Consider the following 14,533-nt stretch of genomic DNA (forward strand, 5'->3'; position numbering starts at 1 on the left):
TTTTCACAAGCAAATGTGTTTGGGACCATTTTTATAGTTTAGAATTTCCTCCATCTTCTTCAACTAGGTCTCATGATAAAATAATACGTACAGGCTTACCCATGCAACAAGAAATCGCTTCTTCAAGAAGATCAACAAAGAGAAAGGATAGGTCAGAAGGGTCTCAGACCTAATCTAGAGGTGATAGGCTTGTGTTTTCTCAAGAGATGGTTGAAGGGGCAAAGCCTACAACAGGTAAAGAAGAATTTTCCTCACAACATGAAGATTCATCTCGTCCGGACACACATGTGACTTTAAAAGAGAAAGAACAAGAGGGCAGAATTAAAGATCAGATAATGAGGGTTAAGGAGGCTAAAATCAAGAAGTTGGAGGGAAAATTGATAGAGGAAAATGCTCTAATATCATGCCTACAACAAGAGAACATGCAACTGAAGGTGAACCAAATGATTCAAGACAAGCAAGCAGCAGTTTCAAAGAAAGAGGATACAAAGGGAAAAGCAGTGGTTGAAATGGAAATGTCCAAGGGTAAAGGTAAGCAAATTGCATAAGGTAGACCTAGGAATAGAGCATCCAAAATATCTTTTGAGAAGCAAAGAGAGATTTCACCACCAAAGGAGTAGATTATGGTAGATGAAATAATCGCTAGAAACATCAGTGAAAATAGGGATTATTGGCTTGATAAGGTAAATGGATACCAGGAGCAGCTCCTCAAGAAGGCCAACAAGAACAAAAACTCACAGAGGCATATGGCTATGCACTACTACACTAGGAACAAAATATCTCAAGTCAAGATTAAATAGTTGAAGAGCAAGCTCAAGGAAAACCTAATTGGCCAAAAAGACAAAGATAGCCTTGAGATACTTTCTGAGGCCTCACTCATAGCATAACATACATTATTTTACCCCTACTCAGCAATTTTGAAGAAATTTGGGGAAAATTTTGTCATTTTCAAATTTTTGGGCATTTTTTACTGTTTTAAAAACTCATAAATTTCTATAAGCGCAATGCCTTGGCACTACGCTTTCACCTCAGAGCTCCAAATGATGAAAAATATATTTTCCTGGATAACATTTGCCATAAGGATGTCAGAAATCTACTTTTGGAAGCAGGTCAGCAAACTGGTGAAGAGGAAAAGCCAAAAAACAGGTGAAAAACACATGTTCTGCCATTTTTCTGGAACATGCATTGCGCGTACAGAGTCACCTTGGGAGAATGGATTTTTGAAGGCCTTCCTGTGTTCCATTTTCAAAAATTCGAGTTGATATGGAAACTAGACTCAAAATTCCAGTTGACCATTCTCTTACTTTTCAGGGTTGACCTCCAAAAGACCTCCAAAAACTTCCTACAATTTGCGCTATGCTTATGAAAGAACTGCACTGTTTATATTTTCCTGTAGCATACCTTTTACTGCAAATTTCACCAAATTTGTTTTTAATGATGTATTGTGGATGTCTTAATGACTTGATGATGTAATTATGAAGTTAATAGGCATGATAGGTTGTTTTAGTGTCTATTTAAAGCCTCATAAAGGTAGCAAAACTCAATTTGAAGACTAAAAGAAGAGTTTGTGTTTGACCTTCTTACCTTTTCTTGTTTGTTGAGAGAATTTTGATAACTGTTCCAACACCTAAGGATTTGACCCCTGAAGGTGGGGAAATGGTTTTTTGGAGTCTATATGTATGTTTTCTCATTCAGTGAGAAGGGTTGGACTTTTGTGGAGGAGGCCTGTATGTTTATCTTCTCTTTAGCTAATACAAGAGCAATTGCAGTTATTTTTCACGAACTCTAGTTCAATGAGTCTATGGTGTTTGTTTACTCTTTCTATAATTTTCTTATGAATATATAATCTCTCTTTAAATGCTTTATCTTCTTCCTATGAATTGCCTTGCAGTTATATAGACATGATTCTGGAATTTAAGATCAGTTTATGTGGAATTCATAGTTGTGTTTACTTTCTTCTAAAGCTAATGAATTCATGCTTTCACATGCTCATTAGTTTCTTTTAAGCTCAAAAATATATACTACCTTGAGAAACACTCTAATTGCACCATAACACACTGATATCTAGCTCCTATTTATACTTGTCTCTGCATACTTGAAGCCTAGATCTAATTACTTGATCTAAACCCTAGTCCAACAAACTTAAAACCCCAAAGTCACAAATAATCAAAGCAATCTTGCATATCTAACCTAAAACCTTGTTCTTTACAACAATTCATTAAAAAATCCTTTGCTATATCCTTCTCTGGTTCAATAAGGCTAGCTACTGAGCTGAAATTGGTTCGAGGTTACCTCTTTCGATCTCCTCCTCAGCCAAGGAAATTGTAGAGGCTAACATTTTGGTGTCATTTCTGGGGAAACAACTAATAAATCATTCCTGGGAAATATTTTAGATATTTCAAGAGAACTGGTTTAGTAGCTTATAGTTTCCAGTATCCAAAGATAGGTTGAGTTTAAAAATTTCATCAATCTTAAGATATGAAACAATTATGGCTCCTAAAAGATATACCAAGTCAAATCCTGACCCAAATCCACCTTTTATTGTTGAAGACCCTGAAAAACTGCTCAGAAAAGTTAAGTTACCTATCACTAAAAGTGCAATTCAAAAAATTAAAAGAATAACTTCTCTACCTAAAAATCTATTTTATGTTGATCAGTTTCCTTTTGATACTCTGTTAGAAGTGTCTCTTTCAAGGTCAAAATCTGAGTCTTTAATTTCTGAAGTGATATCTGAACCTCTTCAATTTGAATCTCATTCTCATTCTTCAGAATCTCTATCTACTAGAGTTGACCATGAGTTGTGGTTGAATTTTGACAAACTTCAAAGCCTTGCTGACCAGCTCCAAATCACTACTAAAAAGGCCTACATTCAGTATTAGCTAGAATACTTAACTATTGCTTCATCCTCTACTACACCTCCAAATAAATCTACTACATCTCCAAGTACATCACCACCTCATCTCCTCCTCCACCTCCATTAGTGTCATCATCTTTACCTACACAACCCATTGTAGTACCTCCACCACCTCCAACAATCATGGCAAGATTCATACCTCTTATGCTGCCTGCTCAAATTGCTACTCTACCTCAGAATTATGGCCAAAGAATCCCACTATTTGATGGAAGCTCAGAAATCACAACCCAACGTCATGTTGATAAATTGGTAGATTTTATTGATCTGGAAGAAATTGATGAAGATGATGCTACGATGAGAATTATAGCTCATAGTTTCTCTGGATATGTGAAGAAATGATTTCGCAGCTTGGCTGCTAATTCTATCAATAATACTCAGAGACCAATAGAATTGTTCTTAGCGTGTTGGCAAGAAAAGAAAAACCCACTACAGATTTTGGCTGAGTACAATTCTATGAAAAGAAATCGGAATGAGACAGTCGAAGAGTTCACAACAAGATTCAATTTGGTATACAATTCTATTCCTAATGATATGAAGCATCCACCTAGCTTAGTGCTTCTTCATTATCCTCATGATTTCAACCCAGATGTGGCATATCATCTCAAAGAGAGAGACCCTGCAACTCTTGAAGACATGCAACAAAATGCAGTAAGTGTTGAAGCTAATATGCTCATCAAGAAGTCTAAATTAAAGCCTGAGAGGACTGAGAAGAAAGTTGTTTTTAAAGAAGAACCTTCATCATATTCAAATGTAAAGCTTGACACTCTAATCAAAACCATGGAGAGAATGATGGATATAATATCCATAACTAATCGACAAGCGAAGCCTTTAGTGAGGAATCCGAACTTTCATGGCCAGCAACAACAACAATTCAGAAATAAACATAAATAGCAATGAAATCAAGGTCCTCAAGGACAAGTAAGAGTGCCATTGCAACAAAATTATACCAAAGGTGAGGAAGAATATGAAGCGGAGAATGTAGAAGCAAATCATTTCTTTGAATAAGATGAGTTTCCTACCTTTTTTATAGAAGAAGATCAGTTTTCTGAAGAACCTTTCATACCAAGTGATTAGCAACTTGTACTTGCAAGTGATGATCTATGGGTTGTTCAAACTGAAGAATACCAAAGATGATATCAGAATGCTCTTAGTCATTTGTAAAAACAGTACAACTTGAGGAACAGAAATGTACCTGTTACATTGAACTAGAAGAGGCAAAATTTATAGAATGATACACCAAGCAAAGAAGAAGCTCCTGCAAATCATAATAAAGAAAAATAAATTTCCATACTAAGTCGGGATAAAAACAATGAGGCATCTACCAGCAACGTGAGAAAAGATAAAGAGGTTCAAAGTGAAAGTCATAAGAAGGAGTCTCAAGCCAAAGGATAGATAGAAAAGAAGGACATATCTCCAAAAGAAGTATAAAATCAATCTATTCTATTTAGCTTAGAGAATGAAATTTCTAAGTTGAAAGTTTCAATTCCTCTAACTGAATTAGTGAAGAATGACAAGTATAAGTTTCATATTGCTAAAATGTTGAAGGTAGACCAAATGTCAGACATATAAATGTTGTTGATGATGAGCCTGCAATTCTGTTTGGTCCAGCCTTAGAGGGAAGTCTTGAAGATAGAGAAATCCCACCTTTTTATCTTAGTCTTAAACTTCGTGACTTCATCCTCCATAATGCCATGCTAGACTCTAGTGCCTCACATAATCTCATGCCCAAAGTCATCATGGACCAACTAGGACTGAGTATCACCTGACCTTATCACGACCTCTACTCTTTTCATTCGAGTAGAGTGAAATGTCTTGGCCTCATTAAAGATTTAGTAGTGTCCTTGGACCAAATTCCTTCCAAGAATTTGTTGATTGATGTAGTGATCATTGATTTTCCTCCTCGGTTTGGTATGTTTCTTTCAAGGTCTTGGGGAGCAAAACTAAAGGGTACTCTACAGATTGACTTTTCATATGCTACTATCCCAGTATTTGGGCAGCTCAAAAAACTCTATCGGGACAAAAAGATGAAATTCATGATCAGTAGTAAGGAAAAACCAATAAATCAACCTACACATGTTGTGCACACTGATCTCGATTCTTTCATTTTGTTTAGTGATATGAATTCAGTCGATGATGAAAGTCAGCTTGTAGAAATTTTAGAAGTTCCAAATGTTATAACTAGTGTGCAGAAAGTTATGAATGTTGAAGGGAAAGAGATGAATGAAGAGTGTTTGTAGCCTGCAAACCCTTTTGAAAAGATTGTTGAGATAGTGCAAAAAATAGAGTGTCTTGAAACAGCCAGCCATCCTCCAAAAGATCAGACAATTTATCCTTCAAAAATATTTTTCCTGGATGAAGAAAATGGTCTTTGGACCATGGAGTTTGATGGTGCATTGGGATAAGAAGGAGCTGGGATTGGTGTTTGGATTCATGGTCCATTAAATCAGTCATGTAAAATTCTTCACAATGTAAGAATGAGTTCTTACAAGTTAGCTTTTGACTGCTCAAACAATGAGGTGGAGTATGAGGCATTGATTGCAAGCCTCAATATTCTAAAGAATTTGGGAGCAAAGAAAAATTATGTTTATGATGACTACGAGTTGGTAATCAAACAAGTAAAAGGGGAATATTAGGCCAAGCATCCAAGAATGAGAGCTTATCGCAATGCTATACTTGACATCCTCAAAACTTTTACATAATATACTCTGTCTCTTATTCCTAGAACTCAGAGTGTTATAGCTGATTCTCTTGCTACTGCAACTAGTATGGTGAAGATTCCCATTCACTCCAATCAGAAGTATTCTATTCATGTCAAACACCACCCAACTATCCCTGATAATATGAGATTTTGGCAAGTGTTTTGGGATGACAAACAAATCAATAATTCTTTTTAAATGGAAGGTGAATTCCAGAATTCCCGCATTGATGATGCATCTAATATGAATGATCCATATTTTGAAGCAATTGATATTGATATACTACAACTGAGGGGCAACAACATTCCAAGAGATCTTGTACCTTTGGAAAAGTTGTTTGATCAAGATGATGTTGCCAAAAAGCTCACCATGGTCCCCACAGAGAAAGGAGTTGAAGATGTGAACATTAGTGCAGCCAACAAGCCTAAGATGGTCAAATTGTCAAAGTCTTTATCTCTTGAGATGAAAAGTAAGTACATAGATTTAATGACAAAATTTTCTGATGTATTTGCTTGGGATTATTCAGATTTGAAGGTCTATGACAAGAATATCATGCAGCACTCTATTCTGGTCAAGCCTAATCAAAAGCCATTTCGTTAGATACAGAGGAGGATTAATCCTAAGTTGCTTCCATCAATCGAGAAAGAGGTAATATGATTTATAAGTCTGGTATCATAGTTCCAATTTGATTTTTTGAATGGATGCCTAATCTAGTGCCTGTAAGAAAGAAGACCAAAGAGATTCATCTTTCAATTGATTTCAGAAATTTAAACAAAGTGTCCTTGAAGGACAATTATCCCCTGCCAAATATGGATCATATACTTCAAAGCGTAGTTGGGTCTTCCGGAATGTCATTTCTTGATGGATATTCCATGTACAATAAAATTTTAGTGCATAAAGATGATCAGCTGAAAACAACCTTCACAACACCATGGGGTACGTTCATGTACACCAAGATGCCATTTGGATTAAAGAATGTAGGAGCGACTTTTTAGCGGGCTATGGGCATAGCTTTCACTAATGAAATGGATGTATTTATGGTTATATATTTATATGATCTCACAGTTTTTTCCAAATCTAATGAAGATCATTTACATCATTTGAGAATTGTTTTTTAGAAATGCAAAAAAATTGGTATTTCACTTAATCCAAAGAAGAGCTTATTTTCCATGGAAGAAGGCAAGTTTTTGGGACACATCATCTCCAAGGATGGCATTCGCATTGATCTTGCAAGTGTGCAAGCCATTCAATAATTAGATTTCCCAAGGAACAAGAAGGAAATTCAGTGTTTCAATGAGAAAATGAATTTTTTGAGAAGATTCACCCCCAATCTAAATGAACATTTGAAAGAGATGACAGACATGCTAAAGAAGGATAGTGAGGTAAAGTGATCTTTGGAGGCTAAGAAATCTTTCCATGCAGTTAAATTTGCATTATCTATTGCTCCTATTTTGATTAGTCCATATTATACTTCAAATTTCATTATTTTTTCATTTGCCTCTGAGCATACATTAACAGCATTCCTAATTCAAAATAAAGATTAGAAAAATGAGTAGCCTATAGCGTTCTTCAGTCACACCTATAAGAGATGCAGCACTAAGATACAACATCATTGAGAAGCAGGCCTTGGCATTGGTGAAATCTCTCAAATATTTCGAGTTTATATTCTGCATTCTCACACCATTGCTTATGTTCCCACAACAGCGGTAAAATAAATTCTTGTGCAAATAGATCTTGAAGGCAGAAGGGGAAAATGGATTGCAGCCATGCTAGAGTATTATTTGGAGATAAAGCCCACAAAGCTCATCAAGGGACAAGGTTTGGCTAAGCTTATCGCTGAATCTAATTTACATGCACTAGAAATCAATTTGATTGCAGCACTTTCTGAAAAAGAAGAAGAAGAAGACTCATATTTACATCTGGTGATTTAGAACCTTGTTATGGTAGCTTTGTCATCTTTAAGCTTAGTGGCAAAGGCACTAGTCAATTCGTCATGATATTTCAGTTCTTCAAGCTTTTGACAAAATTTAAGACAATCAGCATCTTCAAATGATTTTATGACAAAGGGAGAAGACAAAACCTCATGGTTTGATGTATGTTCATGTCTAATGACATGTCCTCCTATGTTATTATTCTATTCTGAAGTTTTAGAATCCATCTTACCCTTAACTCTTAGTATAACAAATTAGGGTTTGACTACATGAAAACAGGGGATTTTGAAGGGTTGCGAGGGAGTTTAGGAAAAATGAGGGGTATGGGAATGTGAGAAAATTCTTAGAAAATTTTGGGAAGTATAGGGGAGTTTAAGAAGCTATGGAAACCAAAATTACCATATTTAGGTGAGTGGAAGGCTTCCAAAACACTAAAACATAGTCCTCCAATGAAAAAGAGTGCAAGTTTGCTAGGGTTTGGGTAGAAATGATGGAATTTGGGAGTGGGCTTGATGGGAGGTGTATGGGTAAGTGTATTTAATGTAGATAATGGTGTGGGAGCATAAAGATATGAGTTTTATCAACAATTTTGACAAGAAAAGAGTGAAACACTTGCAAACTACCATAAAAAACCCTAGGAAATAGATATGGGATACAATGAGCTTAAGTTATGGAAACCAAAAGAGTATAAACCCTAGGGTATAATTACCAACCTGTTTCAAATGCAGAGGAGTATCACCATGAAGGAGCAAGTAACTGTAGAGGGCCCACATCTTGGAGAAACGATGAAGCTGCAAACTGGGAATGTGTAGCAGAGGTAGAGTCTTTTGTGTAGCACAGATTTCAGAACTCGGTTTTGGATGCAGGTAACCCTTCTTGGCATGGCATATTTACCTCATTGGAATGATATGGAGATTTGGATGTAACAATGATAAAGTGAATAATGGCAAAAGTGAATGGTGAGCTTTTATACATGAAGAAAATCGATTTTTCTTTGTAGAATAATAGTGGACCCACCAATAATTTGCACTTTGACTTTGACACTTTATTTTTTATGTTTTTATGAGGATATTTAATTTGATAAAATGAAATAAAACATAGCTTTTCAAACCTTAGTGACCAAACTAACTTCCACTATTCTTTTTTGCATGAATTTGAATGGTATAAAGACCAATTTTCCAGAATTACACCTAGTGACCTAGTGGTGAGCTAGTGATGACTTATTTATGACCTATTAAGTGGATTATGAAAAAAAATTGGAATGGGAATCTACTAATGATGATATTCCTTGAAAAAGATGGTGTCTTTGACCATGAGAGTGAAAGGACTAGTGTATACTAACTTTCATAACCGGTGACCAAATTTTATTGAAAAAAAAAACTTTTTGAAACTAAAAATTTGACAAAAAACCCTAAAAAAAACTATGTAAAAGTACATTTGATCGCTGGTGAAACGATGCGAAGCTTGACACTAACACATACAATGGGAGGGGTATATATAGCCAAGGGTGATGATTGACCCTTGTGACTCTTGGACTACCCTCATGATTGTTCAACTTCCCATGACTTTTCAAGTGACATGACTCTTCAACTTCTCTGTGCATCCATTGGACTTCACTTCACATTACATTCAATTACAATGGATATAACCCATAATAGTGATGTGACTAAGACAGTCAGTAGGGTAACTGCTAGACATGTCTACGGAATTTCTTGACGTAGGGAAGAGCAAGGCAACGAGGGTCATCTGGGAAGCTCTTCGCAATTTTGGGGAATAGTGCAGAGCAAGGAAGTAGATGATCAGTTGGGCATGTCTGTGCAATTTTGGGGAACAGTGCAGACCCAAGTTTCAGATCCGTTCAGACTCTCAGTGGGCAAGGAGGAGCGTTGATGAATATTCTTGAGAAATGTCTAGTTTAGTCGGACAGGAATGTAATTATTGTCCAATTTTGGGAGGCAGACAAGTTTCTCACCTTTGGGATTGCGCAGTGCAGCTGACCTGGAGGACAACCTCAAGCACTGCATAGTTCCAAGTAGAAGAGCAGGGTCACTGAGGGCTAAGACTATGTAGTGGAGCTTAGTCAGGGTCCAGCGGAAGAGGGTTTTCCTATCGGGCATATTTTCAGGAAAATGGCAAAGTGTCGAAAGCAAGAAAACTTGTGCACATTGACATTTTGAACATACACTTAGGATACTTGATGACGTGACAACATCGATAACCATGACCAAAAGACAAAACATGCCCTTAGTGAGACAATCTTACGGTTGAGAGCGACAAGCATGACACCTGTGATAGACCTTCAGACAACTGTGATGATGTTTACATGACAGTTCTTACAACTTTGTGTGTGAGTACGATAGATGTTTACATACTGAAGAAAACCCAAACACACAAAGACAGACCTTCAAACTTGCCAAAATAATATCACAAGCATGAAAAAGTAATCAACATTCCAAAATATGACCGCTAGTCAAACAAGAAAAAAGTTGAAATGACTTCACAAGAGCTCATGTGGTGAGCTCGAGTGTTTCCAACCATCAAAGGAAAAACCAAGGAAGGCTCCAAAATTTTGATGCAAGCTAAAATTTTGTAGGGTGTTGCAGCCATTACAACACTTGGAAACCCAATGGTTGAATACCATCTTCTCTGTTTTGGTTCATTTTCATTGCAGGGCCTTGGCCTTTCAGGAAGTATTGACTCATTGTGAAGATCACTACGACTTCCCCACTTACCTTGCAGACAAACATGGTTCACCTTGTATCGACTCAGTTGAACACAACGTAAAAATTCAGCCAGATCATAGTGCTTCAAGAGGGAAGGGTAATTTGGCTCACACACTTAATATTTTCATAGTATAAATTTTCATCTATGGTGTTGCTCCACTACTAGCAGGCTTGGACAATACCTCTGTGGAGTCACACAGGAACACAAACATTGCTCGACTACCAACGAGCCTGGAAATTACCCTGATGGAGTTGCTTTCTTCGCCTCTCTGCGTAGGAATTATTCTCTTCTTTCACCTTTATTATTTTTTGAAAGAGGATTGTGCATAGGAACTTATTTCTTTTTGAGGTGGAAGAGGGATCCTGGCTTATTGAGAGAAGAAGAGGTTGTTCCTTCATAGAAGCATGTAAGACCTCTTATTCAAGTTTTCTCATTTAGATTTTCCCTTTCTCTATTTCTACTTGTTGGATAAGATTGAACACATAGAGAAACAAACTGAGTATAGGCATGAGGAACCCCAGACTGGACACACTAGACACGGGTTCATGGTTTGACCAAAACTTTCCTTATAGATGGATCGTATTTTTCTTAAATACTTCATTAGCCAAAATTTACAACCAAGCACAAAGAAGATGGACACGGGACTGGCCAAGTGTTGCAGTGTCACAAGACTCTTTGAACTTCTGGCACATGCATATTCAGATGCCAGAACGTAGTGCAAGACAACACTTATTTACAAAACAAACAATTGAATAGCAAAGCAGAGAAAATCAGCAAAGCAAAGAACAAATCAACTAAGAAAAGAAGAAAAAGCAAAGAAAATAGTAGAAGAGCAATGAAAGAAGTATGTACACAATGTGGGGTGCAGCCACAGAACATTAAAAATAACATTTTAAGTCTTTTCCATTGACAGAGAGAGTGTCAATCTTCCCATCAAGTGATTTTAAACAATACATGTGTTGGCCAAGCTTCTCGTGAACTCTGAATGGGTCAATCCACAGGGACTGAAACTTTGTATGTTTTCCTTTGTCTTCGTGGGGTTTATCCCACTTCAAGACTAAGTCACCCATAGCAAAGATGGTGTTCCCGCCTACTTATTATCGAACAATCTCTTGATATGGTTCTAATGAATTTTGAAATTTTATTTTTCTTTCACCCTTTCATCCTGTAGCTTGGGTAATGTGTCCATCTTATGCTGAACCAATAGACACGGCTTGCCTTGGGATTCTTGGGATAACTAGAGAGTAGGAAAGTAGATATTTTGCGGGAGGATGGCTTCTTTTCTGTATACCAGGAAGTAGGGGGAGATATTTAGAGAGGGTTTGGGTGTGACTTGGTCAATCTAAAGAGCATTCACCAGAATAGAATGCCAGTTTCATTGTTCAGAGTAAATGGTCCTTTTTATGATGCGGATAATATTTTTGTTTGTAGACTCGACAAGACCATTTCCCTATGGGTAGTAGTTAGTTGAATTCTTTAACACAATACCATTTTTCAATGAAAATTCATAAATATTTAATGAAGAAAAATACGTTGCATTGTCAAAAAAAAGTGATACAGGAATGCCAAACCTTGAGATGATGTTCTGTCTTAGGAAGCTGATGACTTCCTGGTCATTCACTTGTTTCAATGGAACTACTTTTGTCCACCGTGTGAAGTAATATGTAGCAGTTAAGATGTAGTGGTTCTGCTTTGATGAATGTGTGAAAATCTCCACAATGATGTCCAAGCCCCATTGTTGGAATGGTTCATCCACTGCAACAAGCTGCAGCAGGGTTGTTGACCTTTGTTTTTTGCTAGCACATCTCTGATAGACCGGACACCTGCAGGCATAAGCATGTGCATCTTTGAATAATGTAGGCCAGTATAAATTGGCCCACATGACCTTGTACACTGTTGTGTTACCCGTGAAGTGACCCCCCGCTGGTCCATCATGGAAATCACATAAACCATTTCTAAATCTTATTCATCCAGGAACTTGAGCAAACTGTCGTTGTGATGTTTTCTGTAAAGCACTCCATGCACCAATTGGTAAGATAAAGCTTTCAGTATAAGTGCCCTCTTCTATTACATACAAAAGTGAGAGGGCATGGTACCATGCTCAAGGTATTGGCACACGTCTACGTACCAAGAGTTTCTGTGTGAAGTGGGGGGGGGATCGCTCAACATTATACATTTCAATTTCTTGCTCCTAGACGGTGTGCTCTACTTATTCCTCTTGCGCATGTACTTTTTTAGCTGCTAATATGAAAATACCATGACCCTTTATGGTGTGAATTGGCTTCATGTCAAGACCATACTCTTGCATTCCATTCATTCAGTTTTCCCATCTCTCACCCAACTCTTGTTGAATGAGTAGTGATCTAACTAATGGGTGTGGCACAAAGACAACATAATGAATTTTTAAGAGGTAGGGTATGAAATGTTTAACTGCATTGTATATAGCGTATTTTTATTTTTCATGGTAGGATAGTTCATTTCAGGTCCTTGCAAACTTGTGCTTATGAAAGATATGGGTCGTTCATTGTTTAGCTCATCTTTCTAAGTGAGCACAACAATGAGTGAAGTATCAGAAGAAAACATGTAGAGAAAGAAATCATTGTTGAAGTTTGGGTTGTACAGTGCAGGCACCTCTGTCATAGCTTGCTTAATCGAGGAAAATGATTCCTTTTCCTTCTTTCCTCAACTGTACATTGTGTCCTTCTTGGTCATCTCTTGAATGGGTTTGAAAATCTGCACAATATCAAAGATGAACTTTCTAAGGAAGTTGATTTTCCCCAGGAAGGACTGCATAGCTTTCTTGTTCAAGAGATGAGGAACCTGCATGATGGTCTAGACTCTATTCAGATCTACCTTGATCCCACTCTTTGAAATGATGTGCCCAAGGAAGTTACCCTCAAACACTATGAAAATGCTCTTCTTGGGATTCAAGGATATCCTGTACTTCTAACATTGCTTAAAGATTTTCTTGAGATGGTGCAGGTGGTCTGACTGATGTCTAAAGAAGACTTTCATGTCATCATGGTAGACCACTATGATTTTTTAGATGAGCCAATGGAAAGTGATGTCCATTGCACACTGAAATGTAGCGTCTTCGTTTACCAGCCAAAACGAAATTATACAGTAAAGGAACATACCCCACTTGGTACGAAATTTTGTTTTCAGTCTATCAAGCTCTGCTACCAAAACCTGATTGTATCCTGAGAAACCATCTAGCAAAGAGAACATATATGCTCCAAATATTGTCTATAGTATGTGCTCCATAGATGGCACTGGGTAGTTATATTTGTCCAAGGAATAGTTAAGATTTCAGAAATCAACGCACAGGTGGATCTCCTCGGATGTTTTATGATAGGGACTAAATTTTAAACCCACATGGAATGACAAACCTTGTAAATGATCTGAGCATCCAACAACATGGTCAATTATTTTTGTACGAGAGGTTCAAGTGATGGATGTACCTTCCTTAGCTTCTGCTGAAAATACTTGACCCCTTCTTTGATTGGAATGATGTGCTGGATTATTTGCATGTCATATGTTTTCAAGTCATCGTACATCCACACTAACACATCATGGTACTGTCTGAACAGGCGAACAAAATATTGTTTCTCTTTTGGTGTACAACATGTATCGAGATTCATGAACTTTGGGTCTTTGTCAGTTCCCAGGTTGATCTATTCATACAACATTGTGGAACTGTGGGTTTTGGCATTCACCAACCCCTGAAAGCGGTTTTGCAAGTCATACATCTTTTGAGTGATACCACACTCTTGGGGATGAGATTTCCTTTACTATCATCAATTATGCTCTATAGAGACTTCCTGTGCTCATCTTCATCTATTTCTATATCCTTGAAGACATCAGTGTTCGCCATGAAATGCAGTATCTATTGATCTTCATTAAAAACATGTAAATTAGTGATGTTATCGGGGATAGATGGCTTATATAAAATTTCAACAGAAAATCTATCCCTAAGTGGTGTCATCCTAGCAGTTGCACTTTTGAGAGCATCTGCAGCTACATTACGGATTCTTGGTACATAAATAATATTGAAGTCTTGGAAGTTAGAGATAAGTCGCCATAACTATTTTTGGTAACTCTTAAGACGGGGTGAAACAAAGTGTGTGGTGTTACATACCTGGTGTACCACGATCTCTGAATCACCTACCACTTTAAGCACAACAACGTTGAGGTTGATGGCTTTCTGTAAGCCCAAAATGAGTGCTTCATACTCAGCGGTGTTCTTCATGCACTCAAACTCAAGTGGC

At 37.2% G+C, this 14,533-nt stretch overlaps 1 pseudogene; it reads left to right on the forward strand.

Annotated features, from left to right (window-relative positions):
• Positions 1-206: 206 nt before the first annotated feature.
• Positions 207-14,533, forward strand: part of LOC149152674 (pentatricopeptide repeat-containing protein OTP51, chloroplastic-like) — an 80,738-nt pseudogene continuing 66,411 nt past the window's right edge.

Source organism: Pinus tabuliformis, chromosome 9 (genome assembly GCF_031772625.1).
Source record: "Pinus tabuliformis cultivar Carrire ecotype Pingquan chromosome 9, CPIR1, whole genome shotgun sequence".
Lineage (NCBI taxonomy): Eukaryota > Viridiplantae > Streptophyta > Pinopsida > Pinales > Pinaceae > Pinus > Pinus tabuliformis.